This window comes from Pinus tabuliformis, chromosome 7 (assembly GCF_031772625.1).
Source record: "Pinus tabuliformis cultivar Carrire ecotype Pingquan chromosome 7, CPIR1, whole genome shotgun sequence".
In the NCBI taxonomy this organism is placed as follows: Eukaryota; Viridiplantae; Streptophyta; class Pinopsida; order Pinales; family Pinaceae; genus Pinus; species Pinus tabuliformis.
In genome coordinates this window covers 1,173,193,699-1,173,207,616 of record NC_142293.1, presented here as the reverse complement: position 1 = coordinate 1,173,207,616, position 13,918 = coordinate 1,173,193,699, and positions in this window count along the sequence as shown.

Sequence of the window (13,918 nt, the reverse complement as noted above, 5' to 3'; positions counted from 1 at the left end):
CAAAAATCCTATATAACGCATGATTGGATAGGAATGCATTTTTCTAACATCCACTCATTTAAAGTGGAATTATGCATAAAAAGGATATTTTATTTTATATTACAATGTCTCCTACTAGGAAGTACAACTAATAGGGAGTTTGGTTTTTCCTTGAGGTGCTATGTGGACAAATTCCTAGTAAATTAATATAAATAAATAAAAATAAAAATATATTATTATCCTTAACATGTTTTGAAATGCAAAGAGTGTACCTAAGTCACTAGACGTGGGGACATGACACAAGGATGACACACAAATACGAGAGTCTCACATGGGACATAGAGACCCCCGAGAACATGACACATAGGAGACACTACTATATATATATCTATATTAAAAAAAATAATAGTTAGTACAAAAATTATCATGACCATAGACATTCGATCATGCATGTACATTGTAACATTATGCATACAATCATAATTCGTTAATGATACAAGTTTATAACTAGCACATAATACTATATCAATGACAAATATGATAAATTAACATTGGAAAAACACAAGAAATTTACCATAGACTACAGTTTTCTCATTAAGTTGAGGAATGCCAATGGAAAATAGTAAATTAAAAACAAGGTAGAGACTACAACCTAGAACCATAGACAAGGAAGGAAGAATATCATAGGTTACTACCAACAAGCTATAGCCTATGCCTATAGCTCATCACCATCAAACTTGGCATTAGTACCATAATTGTTCTCTTTTGCATCCTCCTTCATTGTTTCCAATCTAATCTACACATTTGTTTGTGTGGAAGATAAGCCCTTAAGAGTATCGTCATAATCCAAAATACTCCTATCTCCTTGTTGATCACTCCCATAGTCCCAAAATACCCAAATAATGAATGCAAATGGATAAATGCAGTCGAATTTCGGTGGATATGTGTCCAAAAATTATGATTCTCTCTCGGCAGAAATGAAAGACATTCTTGACATGAATCCCAAACTTGAGACACTCACCAACAACGAATTGGACACATGTCCACAAAGGATCCCGTTTGACATGTAAGATTCACGACAAGTGGTGGTGAAGGAGGCATTCAGTTACATAAGAGTGTACATATATAATATAGGTTGTAGTGGTGATATGCGATGTCTTTGTCAAATCGTCATACTTAGAATTATTACATATTAGATATAATAATTTTCTTAGGACTATTATTGCATTATACTTTTATTATTATTTTATGGTAAGTTATCCAATACCCTCTTGAAATGCTTCATCCTCAAAGCGTATATAAATTGAAGGAAGATAGTGAATACTTTATGTTTTTAGGTCTAATTTATAAATTTACTCGAAATTACATTCACTAATGGTAAAATATTTCTTCATACTTCTAATGTAGAAAAAGAAATCTCTTAACTTGTGTTTGTATTAAGGAAAATTTTTCTTTCAAAATCTCAATCCATCTATCTTGTACTTGGTCATAATGTTGGCATAGACTATTAAGCATTTTCATATTGAAGTGTTTGATATTGATTGAGATAGATCCAACATCCTAGTGCACCACATGTCATGACAATGCTCACATATCTATGTTTCCCTTTTTTATAATCTAATTAACACATAACTTTCAAAACAATAACTTTTTCTGTATTAAATCATTAAACCATATTAGATACTTTAAATATACATTTTCTAAGCTCATATTTACTAAGTCCAAACAAATTACATAGATGATTGTCATCACCCTTTCTTAGTGCACGCTATGAATTTAAAATTATTTTCAAGACGGTGGTAAACTTCATTTTCCAAATATTCATGCTCCAACTTTTACATAAATTTCTCTATATATATAACCATGTTACTCTTAACCTTTCTTTCTACTCAACTTTACCCAAACATAATATTAACTTCATACCTTAAAATGAAGGAAATGATTTTTATAATACTGAAAGTACCCATGCATTTTTCTAACAATTACACCTAAGCTTTTATATTCGTCTCTCATTTGTCTTACTTACAATTAATTCAGATGTAAGAAAATAAATATTATTTTTTTATTTCCATCTATTTTCAATATATAAATATTTGAACTATAATATACTCTTCTTCATTAACTTCCATTAAATATGTATTTCTTAACCATGGCCTCCTCCTCGTTTTTATTAACTTCAAACTTCAGTGCCGTAGTATGATATTAAATCCCTAATTAGCTTATTTACGATATCTTCTCCGCTCTTCTTTGTACACGTGTATCTCATGTGAACGTAATAAATTTCTTTCGGCTTTTGCTCTTTTTGTCAATGTAGAATTCTACAGCACGTTCAACACTTTGGTCTCATTTGTTTAAATCCTTTTTCGATTGTTTCGTTGTAAAATATATATTGAGAAGTGTTAAAAAGATTCATCGGAGATTTGATGCTGTAGATATTTGGCTTAACCTGTTGTTAGTCCAATGCAGAACCTTATGCAAATTCAAGTTACATTTATGTAGCGACTTTTTGACAAAATTCTACTTCTAAAACCTTAATCGTTTCCATCTTTGCACCATTGCAATGGTCGGGCAATTTTTTGGGCTTTTTAATCATATTCCAACGATAGCCAACCATGTCTCACTTCATCAAATAATATCACACTGCCTATTTGCACTGTCATCTCGATTACCTTTTCGAGCACAAACAGAAAACACCTTCTTTCACATGTTAAAAATATCAAAAATATCAAAAGCATATTTATATGGTCCCTTGTGTTTCTATCACATGCCAAGAATATCAGGAGCATTTTATACTCTCGATTTTTTTATGCGATGCCACCCTTTTTGACGAAGCATCAAACACATGGTCAGGCAAGATAATCTTTATATTTTCCCTTATTAATGATATGCCACCCTTTTCCATGAAAGCATAGAACTCATAATCAAGGCCGTCTGATGAACCCTTTGTTAGAAAACTAATAAACTTAAACAACAATTCAACATGCGGAAAGAACTTAAAAGAATCACTGAAACTTAATACCCAGGGATACGGATTACGTCGAGCCATTGGTGAAACTGCTGATGCAATTTCCTTCTGAAACACCACGCTCCAGCTGCACATGCAAAAAGGAAAGAAGACAGTTGATCTGAAGGCACTTCGAAGCTCTGCTATCTCAGCTAGATGGTGTAGAACTGAAGGGGATTGAGATATGAACTTGGGGACCAAAGAGATGAACATATAGCTAAGCTTCCATCAAGCTTCTAAAAGCTATGTGTTAGAAAAATCACAAATCAAGGTAGAGATCAGATCAAAGTGATGGACCACTTTAGTAGCTCCCAATTATAAATTTAGTAATTGCAGTTGATTTTCTTAACTTAAGGAAACTACTGCAGTTGGTTTCCATAAGTTAAGAAAAGCTGCAATTCCATAAATCAAGGTAGCTTTTGTGTAAAATCAATGGAGCTTAACATTCTCCCACTTGGTCCATACTTCCAAACTTAATGTCTCAAAAACCATTGACAATCTGTATTAACTAATAGATACATGAATCATGGCGATAATTCCTCTTATGACGAGTATTATCTTCCATGTATTACTATGCATTTATTCTTATTATAATTTATGTGGCAACAATATCTTAATGAATAAACCTTATGTTTATTCTTAGTCCTTCTTAAATGAATTTTCTCAAATCAACTTAAGGCGCACATATATATGAGAAAAAACATCACAATAATTAAGAATTTCATTAAAATATCATTGTCCATACAATGAAAAACTTCATGATGGAACCAAGTCCCATATTCAATACATGATCCTTGAATTTAAACGGTGGCATGCCCTTAGTCAAAAGATCAACGATCGTTAACTCAGTGCTGACGTGCTCAATGACCACTTTCTTTTCTTTAACACGTTCCCTTATAGCTAAATACTTAATTTCGATGTGTTTATTTCGACTCCCACTTTTTTAGCCATAAAACCAGCAGCTGAATTATCACAATATATTCTCAATGGCTTAGATATAGAATCCATAATTCTAAGCCCAGAAATGAAATTCTTAAGCCATACACCATGTAAAGCAACCTCAAAATAGGATATACATAAGCATGTAGTCTTTGATCCCTTGGAGGTACCTCATTACTTTCTTTGCAGCTCTCCAGTGGTCTAAACCTGGATCACTCTGATATCGTCCCAACATTCCCAAAACAAATGCAATGTCAGGTCTTGTGCAGACTTGAGCATAAATTAGGAATTGCTGATCTCTTAGGTCTAGTAGATCTTCTTAATGTTGTACCATCATCTTCCTGAGAAGTATGTGGTTCAACTTGTTGTTCAAAAGTTCTTGGCAACTCTTGAACTCCTTGATCTACTGGAATATCGTCAGCAGCTTGTGGAACTTCAACAATTGGTTGTTCAACACCAGTTTGTACTTGAGGGGTGCTATGAATAATAACCAATCTTTCACTTGAAGTGGAAGGTTGAGATTCTGAATGATCTTTCTCAGAAACTATGTTTCTGGTTTGATCGCTCCCACTGATCAAGTCATTTTCAAGAAACTTTGCATTTCCTGATTCCACAATCCTAGTGCTGTGAGATGGACAATAAAATCTGTAAGTATGTATGATTTCTAATATGTCTGAACTCCTATTGGCACCTTTCTTTGACTTGTTGGTCTGCTTTCCCTTTATGCAGTCCACACAAGTCTCAAGATCAGCAAAATCTAGAGTATTAAGTATTCCTTCATTTACCAATCTTTTAATTCTATCTATGGAGATATGACCTAGTCTCCGGTGCTATTCCTTAACTTATGGAAAAATAGCAGAAATTTAAAAAGTGCATAGAATTTAGTAAGACTTCGAAAAGCTTAGCTAAATTTAGCCCATACCTGTTCAACGAGAGGCACGGTAGGCGCCAGAAAAACGCAGACATTCCTCCTGGCCTTTTTATAGCCTGGGCGAACTCTTGGATTAGCAGAACAGCTATGAGAGTCTTTCCGCACCCTGTTTCTAGGTACACTATGATATTCTCTTCCTTAGCTTTCTCGCATAGTTGTAGCTGATATCTTTTGGCGATCTCTTTGGGATCCTTCTGTTGGCGTCCGCAACAGAAGTGTCTATCAAGAATTTCTCATTCCCGTGGAATGGCAGGTCACTTATCTTCACCATCGCGAAATCTTTGCCCGTACTTGTATCGATATATATATATAACATATATACAATTAAAAATTTTAATTGCACCATTAATTAAAAAAAAAATTGAAGTTCCCGTGTTGGGAAACTTTTTATACGATTCTAAGCTGCTAGCTCGATCACTACCCGCCTCATTCGAATTCAAATCTCGGGTATAAAGCATAATTTCAGTCTCACACAGCCACTAAAATCGCATGAATAATCAATTGGTCTTCCAAAAACATTTCGCCCTATAGCTAAATGCGAGATATGTCCAATGCAATTCCATGCGTATGGCAGACCATATCTCGTCAGCATGCTTTGACTACTCTGACAAAATAGACCGATTGTTTCCCAAAATTCATGGCTGATAGGTACGTTCTCTTTATGATGTATGTGCATATCAATATAAGAAAATTGCGTGAAGAAATTGAAGGTTCGAAACTAACTCCACCATTAAAACAATAAGGGGAGAAGAAGAACAGCAGTGGAGAAAGCATCGAAACAGCAGAAACAACACCAGCGAATGAAATGAAACGAAGCAATACAGAACTGACGATGAGATTCAGTCGAATAAATGAAAATAAAAATCACTTCAAATATTCGAATCCACACCAAGGCAGAGGTAAATAAACGCTCTGATACCAACTGTTAGAAAACTAATAAACTTAAACAGCAATTCCACATGCGGAAAGAACTTAAAAGAATCACTGAAACTTAATACCCAGGGATACGGATTACCTCCAGCCATTGGTGAAACTGTTGATGCAATTTCCTTCTGAAACACCACGCTCCAGCTGCACATGCAAAAAGGAAAGAAGACAGCTGATCTGAAGGCACTTCCAAGCTCTGCTATCTCAGCTAGATGGTGTAGAACTAAAGGGGATTGAGATATGAGCTTGGGGACCAAACAGATGAACATATAGCTAAGCTTCCATCAAGCTTCTAAAAGCTATGTGTTAGAAAAACCACAAATCAAGGTAGAGATCAGATCAAAATGATGGACCACTTTAGTAGCTCCCAATTATAAATTTAGTAATTGCAGTTGATTTTCTTAACTTAAGGAAACTACTGCAGTTGGTTTCCATAAGTTAAGAAAAGCTACAATTCCATAAATCAAGGTAGCTTTTGTGTAAAATCAATGGAGCTTAACACCCTTTTAATGAAGCATTGGAACCAAAAAGGCAAGAGCATCTTTATGTTGTCACTTTTTGAGATGCCATGGTTTTCATGAAGCATGGAACCCATAATCAAGCTCATTTGATATGTCTGATATCCAAATTTAATATTTTTCTCTAAGTTAATTCTCCATTTCAATGTTGAAGCCATTGACTGGAAATCGATTTTCAGTATGTCTCTTTGCCATTGCATCTAACACGGTTTTGATATGAAGGCGTTTTGAGCTATTTCATAGTCAACTTTAATCTCTTCTCCACTCTAATTCTCGAGTTCAGTGTTGAAGTTATTGACTGGAAATGGATTATCAATATGTCCCTTTGCCATCGCATTTAATATGAGCAATTTGATTATGGGAATCTAGCTCATTCTTTATAGACTTTGCTTGATCAATTTGTTGAGTTGGTCCTCCATTCCACGTGTCTAGGTTTTATCCGCTGCTTCATCTTTGAAAATTTTCCTTGCATAGATTAGCTTTAAATTCTTAGGAAGGTATTGTGAATACATTGCAAGGTCCGCTAACTAGACAGTTTCATAGGTTTCGTGAAGACAAAACAGAACAAGAAGTTGAACACCTTTTTGTTCAGTGTCATACTCAGTTTTGATTCAATTCAGTTTAATTGAATTTAGTTTTTAGCTGTATTTCCGAGTTTGCATTCTCTGTCATGGTATCGAAACCAAGTTGCACAAAAGTCCAAGAAAAACAACATTTTAATTAACTGTAAGGAGAGCAACATTTGAAATTTCTAATAAAATACTAGATAGGAGCCCTGGAGGACTTAAGACAGAAGTCCTCTAAACCACTGTAAGATAGCGAGTTCTTTAATGAAAAGAAAGTTGGAGTGCCATTGCACTTTTGCAAAAAGAGCAAGTGGCACGGTCAGCAAACACTTATGAAACTGTGACATTCAGCGAAACATCGCACCATCGTTGTGTCGTGAATTGCCACGACAACACACCAGCTCCGAGGTTAAAGTGAAAGCCAGGTCGGTGAGAAACACACCTCGACGAACACCTTCTTTTCCTAAGTCGAGCCATAAACGATCTTGAGGAGCACGAGTCAAAAGTCCAAAAAGTTTTAAAAGGGTATTCGTAACGCTTGTTTGCAACAAAAAGAAGGTTGTTTACTTAATTCTGAAAGCTCTTTTGTTATTATTATATTTTTGGAGTGTTGTAGGGAGGCCTAGAAATTGCGGATACGGTTAAAGGTGGTTAGAATTAGGTGAAACAATTTCAAATTATTTTTGTAGATGTAGTGTTTGAATCATGTTTTTGATAGTGGAAATGGATTGAGCACCATCAAAAACAAAAACCTTTAGGACACCTAAAATTATGAAGTTTGACAACTTTTGTTTGGATTAAAAAAAATCCCTAGAATTTCGATAAATTTAAGGGAAAAAAAAGCATAACTATGTTTTAAACAAAGGTTCAAAATCTGAATAGAAAGGGTTTCTTTTATCCCAAAAAAGGGATTTTAAAGAAAAAAGTATTTTATATTTAAAAAAAATAGCCTACCTTATAAAGAAGAGGAGATTTGTGTTATAAAGGGTGGTGCAATTTTTTTAAGGAGACTTATTTTGGGAGATTTTTGAAAATAAAAAAGGTGCATTTTGGTACTTTGAAGAAATGGTTTCTTCGAGCTTTTTGCCACAAATGTATGCCTTGTTTGACAAAAAATATGAATCGTGGTCCGATGGAGACATTTTTTCGAGACTAAGAGTGCTCAGATACACTTCACTATGTCTATGTAGATCCAACACAAGAAGCATGTGTAGCCATGACCAATAATCAAAGAAATGCAACTAGTGAACTAAGAAAAAAAGAGAAACGAGCCAATTGTCAGATAAATAATTCACTCGATGACTCTATCTTCGTTAAGGTAACCAACACATGAAGAAAAGAAGAAGCTTGGGATATTTTGAAAGTTTCATATGTCGGTTATGATACAATAATGACTATAAAATTATGGACATCACAGGCTCAGTTCGAAACCATAAAGATGACTCACATGGAGAATGTTGATTAGTTCATGACTAGATTCATGGGCATAGTCAATCAATTGAAACTTATTTGTGAACCATTACAAATTAGAAGATAGTTGAAGAAGTCCTCTGAAGCTTGCCAAAGAAATATGACATGGTTTTAACAACAATTTTCAAATCCAAAAATTTTACCACTTTTTCAATAGAACAATTGGCTCGATCACTGCTCACACATAAAGCAATACTTAGACTAGAAGAAGATTCCATTGAACAAGCTTTCAAAGAATATTTTTCTCTTGGTAGAGGTAGAGGCAATGCATATAGAGGGAACAACAAGTGAGACAGTGGTAGATCAAAACATCATCATTAAGTAGAGGAGTCGAGATCTACAGAAAGCCAAACACACAAAAGCAGATCTTGAACCAAATATAATGAGCAATGTTATTACTCCAAAAAATTCGGTCATTATGAACATGAATGTAAAAATAAATAGTGAGATTGACAATGAGGTATTGTCCATTTCTCCAACAGTGAAGGAGAATCTCAAACAATGTCTCCTTCCTCTCATATTTTTTAAGGCGGTCATGGTAAGGACCTTCGGTTGCTAAATAGTTTTTGCCACAATCATATGACAAGTAAAAAAAACTATTTTGTTCACATGATGCTTCCATAACATTAGAAATTACTCTTGGAAAACATTCTCATATAAAAGTACTATTCCTATTTATACTAAAGAAAATGAGCAGAAATACATACGTGACATTTATTATGTTCTACATCTGAAGTATAACCTCGTTATTGTAGGCCAATTGATGGGACATAGTTATGATGTCATATTCCAAGAGAACGGATGTTATATATATGTCAGACCTCCCAATAGATGATTGATATCCAATGTTGAAAAAACCAAGAATAGGATGTTTCAATTGACTCTTAGAAGATAAAATCTTTCACAGTCTTTTGCAAACAATGCATCAAGAATAGATGTGTCATAGTTAGGAAATCCTTGGTCTAGGCATATTCCCATAAAGATTCTAATTCTGCTTCAGAAACATTCTATCGTCATTGGTCTCCTCGTTATGATTGAAATATATTGTAATTGTGTAATCTATATTTTAGAACAACATAAAAGAGATAGCTTTCTCACATCTTCCGCTAGAGAAAAACAACCTTTAGAGTTATTCCATAAAGACATATATGGCTCAAGAAAAACACATTCCATTGGTAGTAGTTTTCATTTTCTAATCTTCCTTGATGATTATAGCACGAGGATATGGGTTTATTTTCTGAAAAATAGATCTGATACTTTCTCAAGTTTCAAAGAATTCAAAGTAGGAGATGAAAAACAAAGTGGAAAGCCTTTAAACATTTTCAGGTCAGACATAAAAGGAAAACACAATTTCAATGAAGTCAAATATTTTTGTCAACAAAAAATAATCATCATGCAAAACACTACAAGATACACTCCATAGCATAATGGAGTAGAATAAAGGAAAAATGAGTTAATAATGAATATGGCAAGGTGAATGCTTTGTGAGGGAAGATGTCCAATGACTATTGGTTTTAAGAAGTTTCAACTGTAGTGATTCTCAAATAATCTCTAGCAACGAGTGTCCAAAATCCAATACCTCAAGTATCATGGGATAGCAAAAAGGTGAATATTTCTTACTTTTTCATTTTTTTATCCGTAGCATTGCACATGTTCTTGAGTAGCTATAAAATAAGCTTGATGATAGAAGTGAAAAATGAGTTCTGTAAGCTTTAGTGAACAATATAAATCCTATAAACTATATAATCCAGTCTCAAAGAAGTTCGTTTTAAGCAGAGATGTTAAATTTTCTGAAACTATATCTTTGTCTGATCAAATTGAAGAAGCTTTAAATCATTCTATTCATCCTCCACATTTGCTAAGACTTCATGTTTAGGACGATGCATATCACTTTGAAAATGTTACATCTTCTTACATTTAGAAGACAATAAGAAAACTAGAAGTATCAAAGAAATGTATCGGCAGAAGCATGATTTTGACTCGTAAAATATGCTTTCCTTTCCTCTTTTTAAACCAACTCATTTTCAAGAGGAGGTAAAAGAAAAAAATTGGGTGTATGCAATGAATCAAGAAATCACTACCATGGAAAAGAATTACACTTGGGAATTGGTTGATCTCCCAAGAGAGAAAACCAACATTAGTGTCAAGTGGGTATATAAGACCAAACTGAACGAAAAAGGAGAAATTCAAAAACATAAAGAACCATTGCTTAGGAAAGGATTCTGACAAGCATTTGGTGTCGACTATGGTGAAACATTTTCTCTAGTAGCAGTGTTAGATATTGTCTGAAAACTATGGCCCACAACAAATCAACACAAATGAAATGTTTTTCAAATTAATGTAATTTTTTCATTCTTAAATGGTATAATCCATGAAAAATATGTGAAGTAGGATCCTCGTTTTCAAGTTAGAGGAAAAGAGCATAAGATGTATAGGTTGAAGGAAGCATTATATGACATGAAACAAGATCCTTGAGCTTAGTATGGTAACATTAACACTTATCTTCTTAAAAGTGGTTTTTGCAGAAGAAGCCATCAGCACCAAAGTTCATGAAGCTAATATTCTCACTGTTTTCCTTTATGTTGATGATATTATTTATATAGAAAATATGATGTTAGAAAAATTCAAAGAAACAATGAAAACAAAGTTTGATATGACTCATATATCGGTCATGAAATACTTAGTCATTGAAACTCAAGGATTGGCTAGTGAAATTTCTGTTTGTAAAAAAAAAATATGGTACTGACATCCCCCAAAAGTTCAAAATGACCAATTGTAAAGTAACTCGCACTCTAATTTCTCGAAGCACCAAGCTGAGAAAACAAGATGTAGGAGCACGAGTTGATACCACATTTTAATAAAGTGATTGTAATATGTTGTATGTCACTGTAACTAGACCTGATATCATGTTTGCAGCTAGTTTTGTTTCCACATTTATTCAATGACCCAAGGTTTCCCATTGGAAGGTCAAAAAAAGTATCTTAAGATATATTGCATGAAAAGTTGACTATGACTAGTTCTACATACATTTAAAAAATTGTTCACTTTCACGTTATACAGACAATGATTATGTGGGAAGTTTAGATGATCACAAAAACACCTCAGGTTATGCTTTTAACCTTGGTACCAATTTGTTCTCATGGGAATCCAAGAAACAACCCATCATTTCAATATCTTCTGCAGAGGTAGAGTATGTAGCTTCAAATTTAGTAGCTTGTCAAGTAGTTGGGAGAAGACTATTGAATGATATTTCAAATATTTAGAAGGAGCCAACTCCTATATACTGTGATAACAATTCTGCAATTTCTTGATAAATATATAATGTCTTCCACAAAAATGGCAAGCACGTTCAAACATATTTTCATTTCATTCATGAGCTTGTCAATGATGGAGATATCTTACATTCCTTTTGTGATTCAACAGATCAACTTGCAGATATTTTCACAAAGCCATTGGGCAAAAGTATATTTGAATTTCAAATAGAGTAATTGGGAATTTTAAGTCCCAATAATTCTAAGAGTTGAGATTAAAAGAAGGTATTCACATGATTAATCTCACAGTCCACTAGCTGTCATAGTCAATTTTGATTCACTTGAGTTTAATTGGAATCTTCTCATTTATTGTTGTTTGTTTCATTGTTCCCTATAATTTTGAATGCTCCATTAAAGTTTTGAATTATTTTGAATTATTTCTGCATGTATTTTCGCTTTTACATTCATTATCTATAAACACACTACAATGCATAATATTTTTGAAAAACTGTGCTAATGTAACAATTTTTTCAACATATAGACCAAAGTGTGGCCATAGGTTTTGTAGATTGCGTTCGTTAATTTTTTTTCTTCGATTTGATGTAGATAAATGAACTCGACAGTGTTGTAAAATAACTATAAATAGTGTTGGAGGCTTCTACTGCCAAAAATTGTCAAAAGGTTAACTAATCCCGCTGGCAGCTTCACTCTTTTTCCATATCCTTGGGATCCCCTAATAAATGTATATAGGTAAGCGTGGTGAAACGGGGATGCATATAGTGTCCCTCTCGACAAATTCTTTAGCAACTTGATTTAGTCTTTCTGGAAAAAGCAATGGATGTTGGCTGCATCAACACGAACCTCAAATTCGTGACTGCATATAACATCTCTTCTGCACATTTTTTCTACTAGAACTCGAACTTCAACGTATTGGAGAAAAAATCAAGAACAGGCATGGAGTGCTGGTCACTTATCGCCTTGGGCCACTACCTCCATCTATGGCAGAGGCACTCGCTCTTCAACACCACTTGTGGCGGTATTAATATCATTAATATCTATTGCCATGGATAATATGAAAATACACTAAATTTTGGTATATCGTCTTCAAATGTGACATGGCTTCGCGCTCGTATTCCTTTCCAATTCCTTTGTCAAATTTATCTGCCCCAAGTATCGATTCAATATATGGAGACAAAAAGCTCTGCGGAGGCTACCCTTGTTCATTCCATTTATATAATAGATATACTCATCAGTGAGTTGTTACAAGTATACAGACAACAAGACAAGAAAATTTGATGACTAAGCTGTATTGTTCTACCTGGTCGAGATGAGCTAGTGGAGTAAAGAAACATAGCTTCCCCCAATTCCCCATCACGACGCTTTGTGGGTTCATTGACTCCACCGATATTTGTTTCGATTGTCTTTAAAGATTTGCACATAATATGTATCATTGATAAATTAGACTTTGATCACAAGGTCGTATTTGTTATCGATGCAATGTCCCTCGAGATGTCTCCATTACTATTTGCTACAGATGCAATGTCCCACGACATATCCGCATATCCATAGTTTTGTTTGTGAAAAGGGATGATATGTATCATGCCTCTATGCTAGTCAATTTATAACGCATTTATGTATTTGAAAGTTTGATTTATACATACTCAACTTAGTGTTGTAACAATCTTCAATGTGGGTAAAATATTACAGAATATCTCTAGAAAGAGGGCAACTAATTAGCTTCAAAATATTTCCCTTGCTCTTATGTTTTTATCTCTTGCAAAAATAGAATTCTAAACTCACGGGCCATTATTTCTAAGAAAAAAAAATATTCAAATAAAGATGGAAATATTTTTACAAATCTTTGAGATGAATTTGAGATGAAGGCTGACCTTATTGATGATTTGGAGGAGGAAGTTGAGAATATATGTCATTCAAAAAATGCTATATTGTAGAGTGACACTTGCATGTTGGAGGAGAAAAATATTGGTAGACACAAGTGGTGTTCTATTTAAAAGCGTCAAAAGAAATGCTTTATGAAGAAGCTAACCTCTTCAAACACATAACATAAGTTTTTTTTGATAACTTTTAGGGCTTGTAAGAAGATTATGCCACATTTTTGCTACATTTGACTAAAATATGAGATTATTCTTGGCTACCAAGGATGCAAATAGAACCTTGAATTGGGATGCAGTTACCTAGATGTAAATTGTTTTTTTCTAGCCATTAGGCTCACCAATTCCTTCTTCCAATTGTGATGATATTTGATTGCATCATTGATGTCTCATCACATGACTTAATTACACCTAGATTTGAAAGTAACATCACCAGAATTG